Source organism: Sarcophilus harrisii, chromosome X, assembly GCF_902635505.1.
Source record: "Sarcophilus harrisii chromosome X, mSarHar1.11, whole genome shotgun sequence".
NCBI lineage: Eukaryota > Metazoa > Chordata > Mammalia > Dasyuromorphia > Dasyuridae > Sarcophilus > Sarcophilus harrisii.
In genome coordinates this window covers 39,490,000-39,505,846 of record NC_045432.1, presented here as the reverse complement: position 1 = coordinate 39,505,846, position 15,847 = coordinate 39,490,000, and the positions used below count along the sequence as shown (strand labels likewise).

The 15,847-nt window shown below is 36.9% G+C and overlaps 1 protein-coding gene across 2 annotated transcripts in view; it reads right to left on the bottom strand.

Moving 5' to 3' along the window:
* FHL1 (four and a half LIM domains 1) overlaps nt 1–15,847 on the bottom strand; it is an 85,822-nt gene that overhangs the window by 60,126 nt on the left and 9,849 nt on the right. Inside the window, exon 1 of one of the 2 annotated variants that reach the window (XM_031944652.1) lies at nt 4,858–4,873. The exons of the other annotated variant lie outside the window; for it this stretch is intronic. The gene's annotated coding sequence lies outside the window, so the exon portion shown is untranslated. Of the gene's footprint in view, nt 1–4,857; nt 4,874–15,847 lie in introns of those variants that run through there. 2 annotated transcript variants of the gene reach the window in all.

The window sequence follows — 15,847 nt, the reverse complement described above, 5'->3', positions numbered from 1 at the left end:
GAGGTGATTCTTCAGATTATTTTTTAAATCAGTATATTTCTAAGTCCCACTAAGGTGTTCATGGGGCATCTAGGCTTCCTTATATTCAAGTATGTTATCACCTTTCCAAAATCCCTCCTGTTGTGATTTTTGTGCTATTTTAAAAATAGCTCTTTAAGTATACTTTCCAGTACTATATATTTACAACTTATAATCTCTACTTTATAATACTATTGCTGGAATCTAATGCAGAGTCAATTAAAACTTTTTATGTAGTGGTATTTGTTTTAACAACAAAAATTATAATTTTAATCTTTAAAATTTTTTAAATAAATAAAACATATTATTTACAATATCATGGACTTTTTTTTCTTTGCAACATACTCTAAACTAGGAGTTTAGTGAAATCCCTATGCCTTCACTAGTATTTCCTCATATCACTGTATCAAAGGAAATCCCAAATAGTAGTCTTGCTCATTTTGCCCCCATGAAAGCTAATAAAATCATGCTCCTAAGTATGGAAAGAGTTCCATGAGCTGACGTAGAATGAAGTAAATACTAACAAGAAAACAACAGACTTAATGATTACGGTGATGTAAATGGAAATAACCACCATAAAATAATTGAAAGTGAATGTTGCAGAATTTCAAAGAAAAGGCTTGGCCCCAAAGAAGAGATATAACAAGACATCTCTCCCTATTTGTCTGGAGAAGTGAAAGGTCCACAATTCTGGAACACTGCATTTATTTTCTAACTTTTTTGCTATATTGATTGGTTTTGAGCCTTTTTTTTCCCTTTCTCTTTTTTCATCTTTTTTTTTTCTTTAAAAATGTTCTTTGTTATATAGAATAGCTCTTTGGAAGAGATAGGGAGAAGAATACTGGGGAAAAATATAAGTGATATAAGGAAATTACTTTTCAGATCTATAGACAGGGTAACATTTCATGATTAAACAAACAGTAGAGAGGACCACAGAAGATAAAATAGTCAATTTTGATTATATAAAGTTTAAGAGTTTTGTTTTCTTCACAAACAAAACTAATGTGGTTAAAGTTAGAAGGGAAACAAGTAAATGGGGGAGGGAGGGAAATCTGTGCAGAAAGTTTTCATGGTAAAAGTCTCATTCCCAAGATATATAAAGAATGTATTTAAATGTATTTATTTAACTAAGAGCCATTTCCTAATAGATAAATGGATCAAATGAGATAACATATTTTAAGCAAACCTTTGCAAACTTCAAAGTGTTGTATGAATGCTAGCTATTAGACATTAAATGGTCAAAGGAGATAAACAGTTTTAAAATGAAGACATTTAACGCTATCAACAAACCATAGGAAAAAATGGTCAAAATCACCAATAATCAGAGAAATTCAAATCTTTTAGCGATGATTTTTTAAATTTAATTTTTCTCAATTAAAAAATATATCACCTCTCCCCATAATCTCCCTCCAAGGGGGGAAAAAAAACAATTCTTGTGTAATGAATATACACAGTCAAGTAAAACAAATTCCCTCATTGGCCACATCTAAAAAACATGTTTCACTGTGCACTGAAAATTACCTCTCTTTCAGATAATAAGGAGCATCAATCTCCAGAATCAAGATTGATCATTACACTGATCAGAATGCTTAAGTCTTTCAAAACTGCCAAATCTTTACGGCGTTTTAATTGTAAAAATTGTTCGCTTGGTTCTGTTCACTTTCTGCATCAATTCATACACACACACACACACACACACACACTTGAAACTGTTCCTTTAATCATTTCTTATGGTATAATAGTACTGTTATGGAATACCTATATCATAATTTGTTTAGCCATTCCCCAACAGATAGAATGCCCTTTAGTGTCCAGTTATTTGTAATCACGTGTTACTATGAATATTTTTTGTACATCTATGAATTTTTCCTCTTTTTTGATCTCTTTGAGTTGTATAAGCCCACTGGCAGTATTTCTAGGTCAAAGAATATGTACAATTTAGTGGCTCTGGAGACATGGTTTTAAACTGCTTTCCAGAATGGCTTAATCAACAATCCATTAATGTGCACAGTTATTTTCCTTTTTTGTTAACTTTGCCTATCTGATGGGTATGATGTAGAACTCAAAACTGCTCTACCAATTGCTAATCATTTCCCTGATTACAAATGACTTGGAGCATTTTTCATATAGCTACTGATATCTTGAAAATCTTTTGAGCATTTATCAACTGGGGGATGGCTCTAATTCTTACAAATTTTATCTCCAGTTATTTATAGATCTTGGGAAAAAATTTTTTATCAGACAAACTTGATGTAAGTAGCCCCCTCCCTTCTAATCTTGGCAGCATTGATATTCTTTCTGCAAAATGTTTTTAATTTTATGAATTTAAAATTGTCCATGTTTTCTTCTACAATTTTCTCTCTCTTGTTTGGCTATGAATTGTTCCCCCATCCATATCTAAAAGGTAAGAAATGCAAATAAAAGAGATCATAACCATCAGGCTGGTAAATATGATAAAAAAGGAAAAGTATAACTTCTGGAAAGGCTGTGGGGAAAAAAATAGGCATATTGTCATATTATAGGTTGAACTGTGAATTGGTCCAGCAAGTCTGGAAAGCAACTTGGAACTATGCCCCAAATGTGATATCCTTTGATTCAGATATGTCACTGCTAGGAGAACACTCCAAAAGATCAGAGAAAGGGGATGGGTCCACATATACAAAAACAGTTATCAAAGATCATTCTGTAGTAGCAAAAGAATTGGAAGCTAAAGGAGGTACTGATCTAGTCTAGGGATATAACAGAATAGCACTGTACCATAAGAAATGATAAAAGGGAGCATATTTCAGAGAATCTTGGTTAAACCTGTATGAATTGATGAACCAGGAGAACATAACCAGGAAAACTATCAATAGAGTAAGATCAGTATAAAGAAAAAAATGATTTTGAAAGACTTGAGAAATCTGATAAAATCTGGTAACCAACCATGATTCCAGAAGGCTGAAGATGAAGGATACTACCCATCTCCTGACAGGGGGTGATAGCCTCAAGATGCAGAATAAGGGATAATTTTTAGATATGCCCAATGTGAAAACTGGCTTTGCCAGACTATACATCTTTGTGACAGGTTTCCTTTTTCTTCAGTGGGAGGAGGAAGATAGAGGAGAAGTGAAAAGAAGAGGAAAAAATACTTGTCAACTGAAAAAAAGTGAGAAAAAGGTATTCATAAACCTAAAAATTATTTATTTAATCCTTGGAGTAAAAAAAAAAAAGTTCAAATGATCACAAGTCTATAAGAGACAAATCTGTATTTTGCCAACAAGCAAAAACCTACCGAGAAGAATGGTAACAGTTGATTGGAAGGTCAGAAAGATTTGGTTTCAAGATGTGTCTTGGACAAGTCACTTTCTCTAAGAGTCTTTTTATGTTATGGATGACTTGCTAAATTATAAGGAGAGCGAGAATTTCCAGTTGGTCAATACGCATTTATTAAGCAGTGACTATTTGCCTGGCTTTGTATTATATGCTGAAGATACAAAGAAATGCAAATACATGGGCCCTGCCCTCAAATAGTTTGCACATTAATAAGACAACATATAAACAACTATGTACATGCAAGATATATACATGTCAGAAAGAAGACAATAGCAATGGAGGGGACCAGGAAAGAACTCTTGTAGAAGAAGATGGGGTTTGAGCTTTCCACATTGATAAAATCATAGATCCAGAGCAAAGGAGAAAAAAATCCTCTAAAATCAATAATGAAAATGGCTATTACAAATATTTCCAATGTGATTATCAATATTGTTTTAAATGGGTGGCAATATGTCAAGGAATCCACATTTGGGCAAAGTCACGTTTGTATTATAGATTGCATTGCATTTAACTACATGTTCCAAATGATTCTGTGATGAAAAAGCTGCCAAATGGAAGATTTTCCAAGAGCCTTTCATTAGACGTTTTATCTATGATCAATTCTGTATGATACCTTAAAAAGAAAAGTATGGAGCTATGTACTTGTGTAGAAAAACAAACAGCCTCACATGAGAGCCGAGGGTGTGATTGCCTGAACTGTTCAATGAACACAAACAAACCAACTTTTAATAAATGGTGTGTGAATTATCAAGTTGACATTTGCTTTCAGTTGAGGTATTCAGGGGTCCTTTGCCCACCTGCGGCCCCTGGCAATGAGCCTCTTGCTTTATTGTTTGCACATGCTCTTGTGGAGGTGGGGCAACTCCCTGGGCCAAATATCCCAGTTCTAGGGGGAGCTGAGAGCTGTCTCCTGGCAGCTTCGTGATGGCTCACTCAATGGCCATGGGCTATTCAGTGACAAACTGGAGTAAACTCACAGAGTTTTTACAGCTGTAAAAAAGGGACAAATTAGAGAAGCTCCATCCTCTACTTAGCAAATTTTCTAACCAAATCAAAATAGAAAATCATAAATACATCATCATCAGGGCTTTGGGGCAATTTTGCATTGTTTTCTTAGACTGTCCATCTGTATTCACTGATATGTAATTCAGCAGAATCTCCTTAATTATCCAATCTGAGAAACAATTTACTGTAAAAATAAATCCAATGACATTACAACCTTGTTGATTTACAAGTCTGTGATATTCCTGGGTGTTGAAATGAGATTAAATCTGTGCACGAGAGAACCTTGTTCAAATTTTCTTCTTATAAGGAATACAGATTCTGTAAACATATCTAATGAACTCTTGCCAAAGTTTCTAAAATTCTAAAAAAAAATGCTAGGGCGAAATAATTCTAAATAATTTCGCATGACACTGCCAAGTAGCTTCCCGTTAGACAGCTAATAAGGGACTATGTTTCTCTTTTCCATATACGTCCCCTGATTGAGCAGAATTTGGTTCTGTGAAGAAGAGGGCAGCTTACCTTCTCAGTGCAGAAATGTCCTACCCAATAATTTTCCTTCTTTTTGGTTCAGTTGTAAGAAGGAGAGAGAATTTCAAAGAACTCTGAAAGAAAAAGAAACTAACAACTCAGGAATTATTTCAGCAATGTGTTATAAAAGAGGGAAAACAAAAAATCGATTACTCATGTAGTGATCGTGGTAGAAACTAAGCAAGACCATAGAGCTTTTGATGAGAAGGTAGCCTGAAGTCCAGAGCTGACATACCTGGGAGAGCAAGACTAAATGGAATTCAGGGTGAAGTAGAAAAAGATCATTCTAATCAAAATGTGAATATCAAACTGTGCTTAGTCTGTCATTCTAATCAAAATCTGTGTATAAACTGTGCTAGTCTATAGATTAAGGATTAATTTAGAACTAAATTGTAACCAAGTTAGTTTTTTCCTCCAGAAACATAACCCTATAACATCAGTTTTTAACTTTTTTGTATTATGTATCTCTTTCACAGTTTGGCAAAACCCACAGATTCCTTCTCAGAATTATATTTTTAGATGTACAAAATAAAATACAAAGGATTACAAAGGAAAGCAACTACATTGAATTACAGTTATCAAAACATAAGTTTTTAAAATTCATGGACTTCAAGTTAAGAATTTTGCTCTCTAAGAATTTTATAATTTACTCCTTTAAGGCTTGCTATGATTAGCCATTTTACTAAGTTTTTAATAACTTTTTAGAACAACAGAAAATGCAGCTTGAGCTGTGTAAAAAGTATGTGCCTTTTGACTCTGTCCACGAATATGACCAAGAACCTATCACCACCTGGTGGCAGTATACTCCAATTGAAAGAAAAGTACCAAAGATTATAAAGCAATGGCAAACATTGGATTCCTTTCTCATAAAATGGAGAGTAGTGCAGGAAAACTAGAAACTACCTCTAAGAAGATACTGCAGTGATTCAAAGATCTATGATGTTATAATTGTGGATAGTCCAATACAAGAGCATCCAAGTCCTTTATTAATTACTTAACAGACTGAGTACTGTAAAGAGCCATCAGCTTTGGACCAATCCACTGAAGAGATGATCCTAGTCTTCAACAATCTCTCCAATCTCTCCCCAGGCCTGTACTTAATGCCCTTCCAGTTTGGTAGCTCTGCTGATCCTTATCTCTATTTGTATCATCTTCAAGGTCCCAGGATTGCCTCCTCACCAGGATGAGGCACTACAAGAAGACTTTGGCAGAAATGGCAGAAATAACGACCCTCAATTCACTCTTCCCCGAGATTTAAGAATGTGGTGCCATGCGGTACTTCTCTTCACTGTCCCTGAAGGGGATTTTTCCTCTCCCAAAGAGAAAATGAAGGGGCAGCTTCCCCACTGGGTTTGCGCCAAATAGTAGCTAAATGCAGAGAGCACAACAAGGCTTGAATCGTTTTTAATCAAATCTAGGAGGAATTCAACCTCTGTTATGTCATGGCTCCCCTGCCGGTCTGGTGAAGCCTATGGAACCCTTCTCATGATGTCAGTCACCTAGCATTCAGCAAGTACCTACTACACGTCAGGAACTGTGCTAAGCACTAGGAATACAGAGAAAAGCAAAAACCCAGTCCCCACCCCAAGGAGTTCAGAAGCTAAAGGGGGAGCCAACACCCAAAGAGCCATGTACAAATAAGCTGAAAGACAAGATAAACTAGAGATAATTAACACAGGGAAGACCCTATCCTTATGGTGCATTGGGAAAGGCTTCATGTAGAAGGTAGGATGTTGACTAGGATTCAAAGGCAACCAGAAAATCCAGGAGGTGGAGATGATGAGATAGAACATTCCAGAGTGTTGTGTATAAGGAACTGAGGAGGCTGAGGTCACTGCCCAGAGTATGTGGGGACTGAGGGAAAGGATAAGGTCTAAGAAGCCTGGAAACCTAGGAAGGAACTAAGCAACGCAGGGCTTTGAAAACCACATTTTATATTTGATCCCGGAGGTAATAGGAAGCCCCTGAAGTTTAGACTAGATGTATACAATAAAATACAGAGGATTACAAAGGACACCTATTATTCTATTGAAATGACTGTATTCTGAAGACTACAGCATACTGGAAGGACAGGCTATGGGCCCCTGAACAGACCTGGGAGCTCCCCAAGTGGGTCTCACCCTCCAAATGAGAGCCAAGGGAGCAACTTATCCTTTTTAGAAGAAAACTCTGAGAAGTTATCAATAAAATCAGGCCTTCCTTTGAAATGGCTCATGGCAAACGCAACCACCCCTAATATAGCAAGAAAATGACCAAGATGTTTTATATATTTTTCCACCCGTCTGTTTATCATCTAACTACCACTGGCAGTAGAGACGGCTCGCCAATTCTCAAGCGATATCAGCTCAAGCGCTCAGCATTGTTAGGGGAATGAGCTCATGGCCTATTTCAGTTTTAAATTAACATTTGGCAGTCACCCTGGTAATCAAAACAAATGATTCAGTCATTTAGAATAGATTTATTAGTTGTGTCCTTTTTTTCCTTCCTACTTTTTTAACATCGCTGGAATATTTTGCCACAGGAGAGTAGCGATCCAGACTAACATGAATACATAAGCGTAATATTTGGAGGTGTTGCTATGGTGATGAGGTGACATGTGAATATCTAAGTCATCTCCAGTCTCTAACAAGAGGATTGGGAATGCAGACTGGTGGGAAGACGTGATATTATGGAATTCATGGCTCAGAGGCACTAGGAAGCAGGTGCTGTCTGTGTTTTTCCCTCCACTGATTCACATACACTAGGCCACAGAAACGTTGTGATAACTCCCATGTATTCCTTATCAACCCCTCCAACCTCCTCCTCCAAGCATTAACTACCCTTGCATGCTTCAAAAAGTCTATGTTATAGTTGCAATGGGTTTTGGTTTTCTTGCCTTTTCAATGGAGAGGGGAGGGAGATGAAGAGAATTCAAAACTGAACCGGATTGCACATAGTAGGATTGCACACAGTAGGGAGTAAACAAAAATCTGCTAAACCTGAAAACAAAAAGCCTAAGTTATGGTTAAGGGAAAAGGGAATGTGCACACATTTTTCTAACCCAGAGCAGGAAACCTCAAACCTCATAGGAAATGCATTTCTCCATCTATTTCAAAATGGGTCAAAGGATAATGGTTTCCTTTTCTAGATGAGGACGGTGGTGATGTTCTTCAGTCATATCAGTTATATCCAACTCTTCATGACCCCATTTGGAGTTGTTTTGGCAGAGATACCAGAGTCATTTCCTTCACTGGCTCATTTTACAGGTGAAGAACTGAGGCAAACGGGGTAAAGTGGCTTGCCCAGAGTCACATAGCTAGTAAGTGTCTGGGACCAATTTAAATTCAGAAAGAATGGCCTCCCTGACTCCTGGCATTACCTAGCCTCCTCATGAAGATGATGATTTTATCCCAAGCCAGATCAATCATCTTCTGGCTGGGCACCAAGCAAGAGCACCATCCTTCTTCTGTATAGTAGATCCCATTAAGTAAAGAAAGCAACTAAAACAGCTGCTCCTATTATTTTGATTGAATAAATGACGTAACTTCAAAGTAGCGGGCCTGGAGGAAGAAAGCCTATCCATCACATATCACAACAAAGTGTTGCTTAAAGCTGAAAGACTTTGGGAATGGCAGGAAAAATTGGACCAAGCCCTAGAGTTGGCAACATTTGTGGTAAGGCTGTAAGAAACTGTAATCAAGTATTAATACTTTCTTCCATCCATCTTTTTACAAGTCCAGTGTAGACACTTGGGCATTTCCAAATATGGGGAAATAATTGGCCCGTTTGATAAGAAACTGCTTTGCAATAGTTGAATAACATATACACCCATATCTAAGCTTAGTGACCCCAACAAGTTCACTGTAACTTCCCCAAGGAATTCCACCCATACTTTTCTTGTCTCCCTGACTGAACTCAGCAAAATGGCAGGCCAATAATACTTCAAGGATACTTCATTGGGATGGGTCCTTCCTCCATTGAAACAGATCACAGCCCCTCCATTATTACTATAAGAAATTGTAAAACTGTCACTGGTGGCCAGATCTCTTTAGACTCCCGGAGGCCGGTGCTTCAATGGCAGATACCTCATCCATTCTCAGTCTCTGCACTTGAAGCTTTTCTAGAATGCCAGCACCTGACAGAGCTTGGACTTGTCAATCTAGCCTTCAAGAACCTAGTCACCTCAATACCACCATGAGGCAATGAAGGGAAATTTGAACAAAGATAGCCAATCACTCATAAAGACTGGGGACAGGGACTGGATCATTTTTTTCCAAGTGCCAATAACAATGCCTTGCATATAGCAAACACTTAATATTTGTTGGATGTATTTGCTTCACATCAGTTTTTGACCTTTACAATTACATTCATTACATAAGAATTTCATATGATCCTGACAATAATATTGTCATTGATACAGCAAGCAGGTCGGTAGATTCAGGAAGCATTGCATATATTCCAAATAAGCCTTGGCAACTACTTAAAAATACCACTGACTCAAACTCAACCAACCATAAGACCTGAATCACTCCTTAAAGCTTTTTAATTAAGACTGACCTTTTTGAAATTGAATTTTCCTGGGAAAGGATGTAATCAATAGAAGGGCTCCAGATGGGGGGAAAAAGAATTAGAATAGTTTACCTCTCATGGCCCCAGTCCTGGCCATTTTACTCCCTCCTCCACTCCCATCTGCCAGTTAGGGGATACAAGGGGGAAGGAAGATGCTAAGAAGGAAAAGGACGTAAAGGGAAAGATACATCCACCTACTCTGCTACCCCATACCCACTTGTCCAGATTTAACCAAAGCAAATACTATTGGGAGGTTCTCAAAATCATCTGTCCTATATCAGCAGGTCTGGGGCTCCCTAGTCTAGCCTGTTCTGCTATCCAAGTACCAGGTAGGAATAGAGAATATATAGATCACAGAATGCTAGTGTTGTAAAATGCTAGAAATGACCTTAGAAGGTCACCTAGTCCAACACTTTCATCTTACAGATAAGGAAACAAAGGCCCCACAGGATTAAGTGAATTGCCCAAAGTCACCCAGCTAGAAAAGGAATGAATCACCTGACTCCAACTCCACAATCTTTCTTTCCTCAGTACCGTGCTGTTCCAATACATACGAAATCATGCTTTTAAAATCACATTAATAAATTCACTTTCAAGAAACCACCCTGTAACTAAGGCCATCACATAAAATCCCTGAAAGTCTCTTGTTCAAATACTTGTAATTCACTTTCCTGATCAAGACACCTGAACTACCCACTCCAACACTGTCTTGTCAAGCTTGTGCACACTTATTTTCAGGGTATTAACTCTAGTTTTTACCAGACACAACACAATACCATACAAGTCAAAAAGTGACAATGGAATGCAAACCAGAAGTATACCAACAAAGCTGCAATGACAGTAAAGCAATCAAATACGGAGTCTAACACCGAGGGAACAGTAATGCTTTAAATGAAAGCATGTTCAAGTTATCCCATCCTGCCAGAAACCATCAGTGAAATTTGAGAAGCCCAACATTCTATAACGTGGCTAGAGGCAAGGCTATGGTGAAGGACCAATCACCTTTCACAAACTATACTCTGAATTTAGTCAAATGTTTTTTCTTATTTGAAATGGTCAATCTAGCATGGTAACCAGAGACACCAATTTAGATTAATCAATAAAAAGCTTTTCAGATACTCACTATCTGAAACAAACTATTTCTTAAAGAATCCCATGATTCTACTGGGACAGATACTGTCAGAACTGCTTCAGATAGCAGCTTTTAGAGGATGACTCTTCATAAGTTTATGTAGCCAAAGGCTTCATCATCCAGTGGCTATGATTTTATTAAGAGCCTAGCTTACGGCTTAACTGAACTTTGGTTAACTTAACCAACTTAACTTTGGTCTTCAGAAAGTCAGGAATGTAATCCATTTCTGGGAACATCTAAGAGGCTTTCCCATTTTGGTAGGCTCTGACAGAATTTGGGATATTTGCAGGCACATCTCTCAAGAAACCCAGGATCACCTCCATGCCATGGAGGGATTAGAAAAGGGCATAAATGGCAATATCAGAAATCTAATGACTTGGCCATCATTTAACATCCCTTGGTTGGAAAAAAGCTTTCATTTTGTTTAAAAAAAATTATTGCATATAAGCGTTTAGATGAAAATTGCCTTTTAAAAATAATTCCAATGAAATCCGGATTTAAGGATAAAGCTATCAGTTTAGTAAGGGAACAACTAGATAGGCACTGAGGATGTGAAGTTAAGATCTTAGATTTCATAAATCTGGAGATTCAATTTCATGTCTTAGAGTAAGTACTTGCACATTAGACTTGATTTTAAGTCAACCTGACTTAAATTAGCAGCTAAGAAGATGCTACCTTTTCTCCAATGATCTTCAGACCACTGGTACTGTGGCGAAGGTAGTGGCCTACAAGGTAGAAGATGTGGAAATATATTCCTAGTTTTGCCATTACCTAATTGTGTGACTTTGGCCAAATTATGTCTCTTTTCTTGGGCCTCAGTTTTCTTCTCCATAACATGAAGAGGTAAGGCTAGATGATCCCTAACTTCTCCACCAGTTCTAAAATCTGATGCCCTTGATGGAATTCATAAATTGGGGAGAAAGTAACATTTCATTTTATAAGGTACAAAATATGCACTTTCAGGTACAGATTTGTTTTGATATTTCTTCTAATTTTAGCTATTTCCCAAAAAATTGGTGATTTAGCTCTTTATTTTATTTACCAGAACTAAGTGACTCATATCATTAATGCAGGACCTATTTCCAAATTAACAGGCTAATTAAAATTTAAACTTTATTTAAAACAGCAAGTTAATACAATTGAAATATTTCTCTTTAGCCATACATTTTACTTTCATTTTGATGTGGAAACCCTGTGTCTCGCCTTTATAACAAAACGTACGCTCACTTTAAGAATGTTATTTAACTAGAACAAGGGAAATTTAAAAACTGGGTTACAAACTTCAATTAACCCTTTATACTGAATCTACAGTTAGTGCACAAATCTCCTTTCAAGGCACCACAAAAAGTTTTTTACAATTATTTTTTACCTGGACTGGGTGTTCATCAATGTATAGAACTCCTAGTGTGAAAACTCAGAGCCCTAAGACTAAAGGATTTACCTAGGGCCAGATAAGACAGTACACCTCATACAAAACTTGGCCCTAGGTCTTCTTGACCCCAAAGCCCACTATGGTCCGTTGCCTCTCAGTACACTGGGCATACAAAGATGAAAAATGTTACTTCTTATCCTAAAGAGTTTACCTTCTACTCAGGGCTACAACACTCATTTGTTGCTTTCTACCATGATTAAATACACAGTGGCACTGGCACATTTAGAGGTATTTGTGCCCTTAACAGAAGCCTCTCCATAGCCCCATTATAAGATGCTAAGAGGGATATCAAAGTCTAAGGATCTAAGGATTCTGCTAGTGTTTATTGTTGTCCCACCATTTCTAGAAAAGTCAACCATTTGAGCATGAAAATACTTCTTGGATCTTTTTCATATTGGATCACGGCTGGTGTAGTTCCTGCATTGTCACAGGCTGTATAACCATCAATCTACATTAGCCAATAGCCAACTGTTCTAATTCCAATCATCAATTCAGTCAGTAAAACTGGTGCCTAGCAGGTGCAACCTTGCCTCTCTGATCTGTTGGGCCACATAAACATTTTGTGGGTTCAGGGCTGCAGTGCTATAATCTCACCCCAGCTCTCTGTTTCTGTTCCATGGATGTCACCAAAAGTCACACACAATATATCAGAATAACTACTAATAATCTTTTTAGTTAACTTGAAATTGGTTTTTATGTCTTGCTAAGACAAATAATGTTCTTTAAAGTAAGTATGAAGTGTTGCAGCTAATTTTTTCCATCTATAAAATGAAGGGTTTTAATCTTCAAAGTCCCTCCATTAATCCTAAATGTTCTGATACTAAAAAATTGTCAAGAATATGCTGGGATAGTAAGTGCTTTCTCTTTAATATATCTTGTGCATGTTCCCCTTTTCCCATTCACACATCTATCCCACTAGTTCAGGCCCTTATTACCTTGCCCCCCTTCATTTTCTTAAAAATCTCACCATGGAAAATGCCATCCAGAGGGAGAACTATGAAGACTGAATGCAGATCAAAGCATAGTATTTTTACCTTTCAGTTTGTTTGCTTTTTCTTTCTCATGAAACCTTTCTCATGGTTTCCTCCCCCCCCATTTTGTTTTGATTTTTCTTTTACAACATGACTTATATATTTAAAATGATTGGTCATGCATAACCTATATCAGATTGCTTGCTGTCTTATGGAGGGCAAAGGTAAGGGAGAAAAAATGGTGGAACCCAAAATCTTTGAAAAATGAATGTTACATATAATTGGAAAAATGAAATACTACTGAGGGGAAAAAAGGATTCATCACCAAACATATTTCTTAGCCTAAAAGTTATAACTATGGAGGGATGACTGGTGGATGTTCAAATCTCAGTCAACTTTCATCTTTGATTAAAGTCTAACCATGAGTGCATGAAAATCTTTCTGGTTGATCTAAAATTATATTATAGAGCAGCAGTTACCAAAACCATTTGGTATTGGCTAAGGAATAGATTGGTTGATCAGTGGAATAGGTTAGGTTCAAGGGACAAAACAGTCAACAACGATAGCAACCTAGTCTTTGACAAACCCAAAGAACCCAGCTTTTGGGATAAGAACTTCCTGTTTGACAAAAATTGCTGGGAAAATTGGAAACTAATATGGCAGAAACTAGGCATTGATCCACACTTAACACCGTACACCAAGATAAGGTCAAAATGGGTTCATGACCTAGGCATAAAGAATGAAATTATTAATAAATTAGAGGAACACAGGATAGTTTACCTCTCAGACCTGTGGAAGGGGAAGGTCTTTATGACCAAAGCAGAACTAGAGATCATTACTGATCACAAAATAGAAAATTTCGATTATACCAAACTGAAAAGTTTTTGTACAAACAAAACTAATGCAGACAAGATTAGAAGGGAAGCAATAAACTGGGAAAATATTTTTACAGTCAAAGGTTCTGATAAAGGCCTCATTTCCAAAATATATAGAGAATTAACTCTAATTTATAAAAAATCAAGCCATTCTCCAATTGAAAAATGGTCAAAGGATATGAACAGACAATTCTCAGATGAAGAAATTGAAACTATTTCTAGTCATATGAAAAGATGCTCCAAGTCATTATTAATCAGAGAAATGCAAATTAAGACAACTGTAAGATACCACTACACACCTGTCAGATTGGCTAAGATGACAGGAAAAAATAATGATGATTGTTGGAGGGGATGTGGGAAAACTGGGACATTGATGCATTGTTGGTGGAGTTGTGAACGAATCCAACCATTTTGGAGAGTAGTTTGGAACTATGCTCAAAAAGTTATCAAACTGTGCATATCCTTTGATCCAGCAGTGTTACTACGGGATTATATCCCAAAGAGATCATAAAGAAGGGAAAGGGACCTGTATGTGAACGAATGTTTGTGGCAGCCCTCTTTGTAGTGGCTAGAAACTGGAAACTGAATGGATGTCCATCAGTTGGAGAATGGCTGAATAAATTGTGGTATATGAAAATTATGGAATATTACTGTTCTGTAAGAAATGACCAACAGGATGATTTCAGAAAGGCCTGGAGAGACTTACACGAACTGATGCTGAGTGAAATGAGCAGGACCAGGAGATCATTATATACTTCAACAACAATACTAGATGATGACCAGTTCTGATGGATCAGGCCATCCTCAGCAACGAGATCAACCAAATCATTTCCAATGGAGCAGTAATGAACTGAACCAGCTACGCCCAGAGAAAGAACTCTGGGAGATGACTAAAAACCATTACATTGAATTCCCAATCCCTATATTTTTGCCCACCTGCATGTTTGATTTCCTTCACAAGCTAATTGTACAATATTTCCGAGTCTGATTCTTTTTGTACAGCAAAATAACGGTTTGGTCATGTATACTTATTGTGTATCTAATTTATATTTTAATATATTTAACATCTACTGGTCATCCTGCCATCTGGGGGAGGGGGTGGGGGGTAAGAGGTGAAAAATTGGAACAAGAGGTTTGGCAATTGTTAATGCTGTAAAGTTACCCATACATATAACTTGTAAATAAAAGGCTATTAAATAAAAAAAATAAAAATAAAAAAATTACCCATGCATATATACTGTCAATAAAAAGTTATTTAAAAAAAAAAAGAAAATCTTTCTGGTTTCCAACTACATGAATCACTTCAGGAAAGGAAAATACAGGAAGAAGAGTCAAGGGTTTGCATGAAGGACTTAAAGATGTTTGGGCTAAAAAGAGAAGTGTAGAGGCGGGAGACATGGCTGTGTTTGTTCAGTCATTCAGTATCTCTCCTCCTGACTTCCCTATTTGTTTTTTCTTAAATAAAGCTTATTATTTTCAAAATAGGTGCAGTCAACATTCACCTTTGCAAAACCTTATGTTCCAATTTTTTTCTCCCTCCCCTAGACAGCAAGTAATCCAATATATGTTAAACATATACAGTTCTTTTATACATATTTCCACAATTACCATGCTGCACAAGAAAAATCAGATCAAAAAGGAAAAAATGAGAAAGAAAACAAACAAAAAGCAAGTAAACAACAGCAATAACAAAAAAGTAAAAATACTATGTTGTGAGCCACACTCAAACCTGACAATCCTCTCTCTGGGTGCAGATGGCTTTTTGCATCACAAGATGAGTGGGACTAGCTTGAATCATCTCATTGTTGAAAAGAGCCACGTGCATCACAGTTGATCATCATATCTTGTTGCTGTGTATGATGTTCTCTTGGTTCTACTCACTTCACTTACCATCCAGTTCACATATGACTTCCCTATTTCTTTTGAAGATGCCATCACCATCATTTTAAATACTTTTTTAAAAAAATAACCAATAAAGTTTAAATAATCATTACCTCCATATTTTTTCCAGGACTGTCATTAG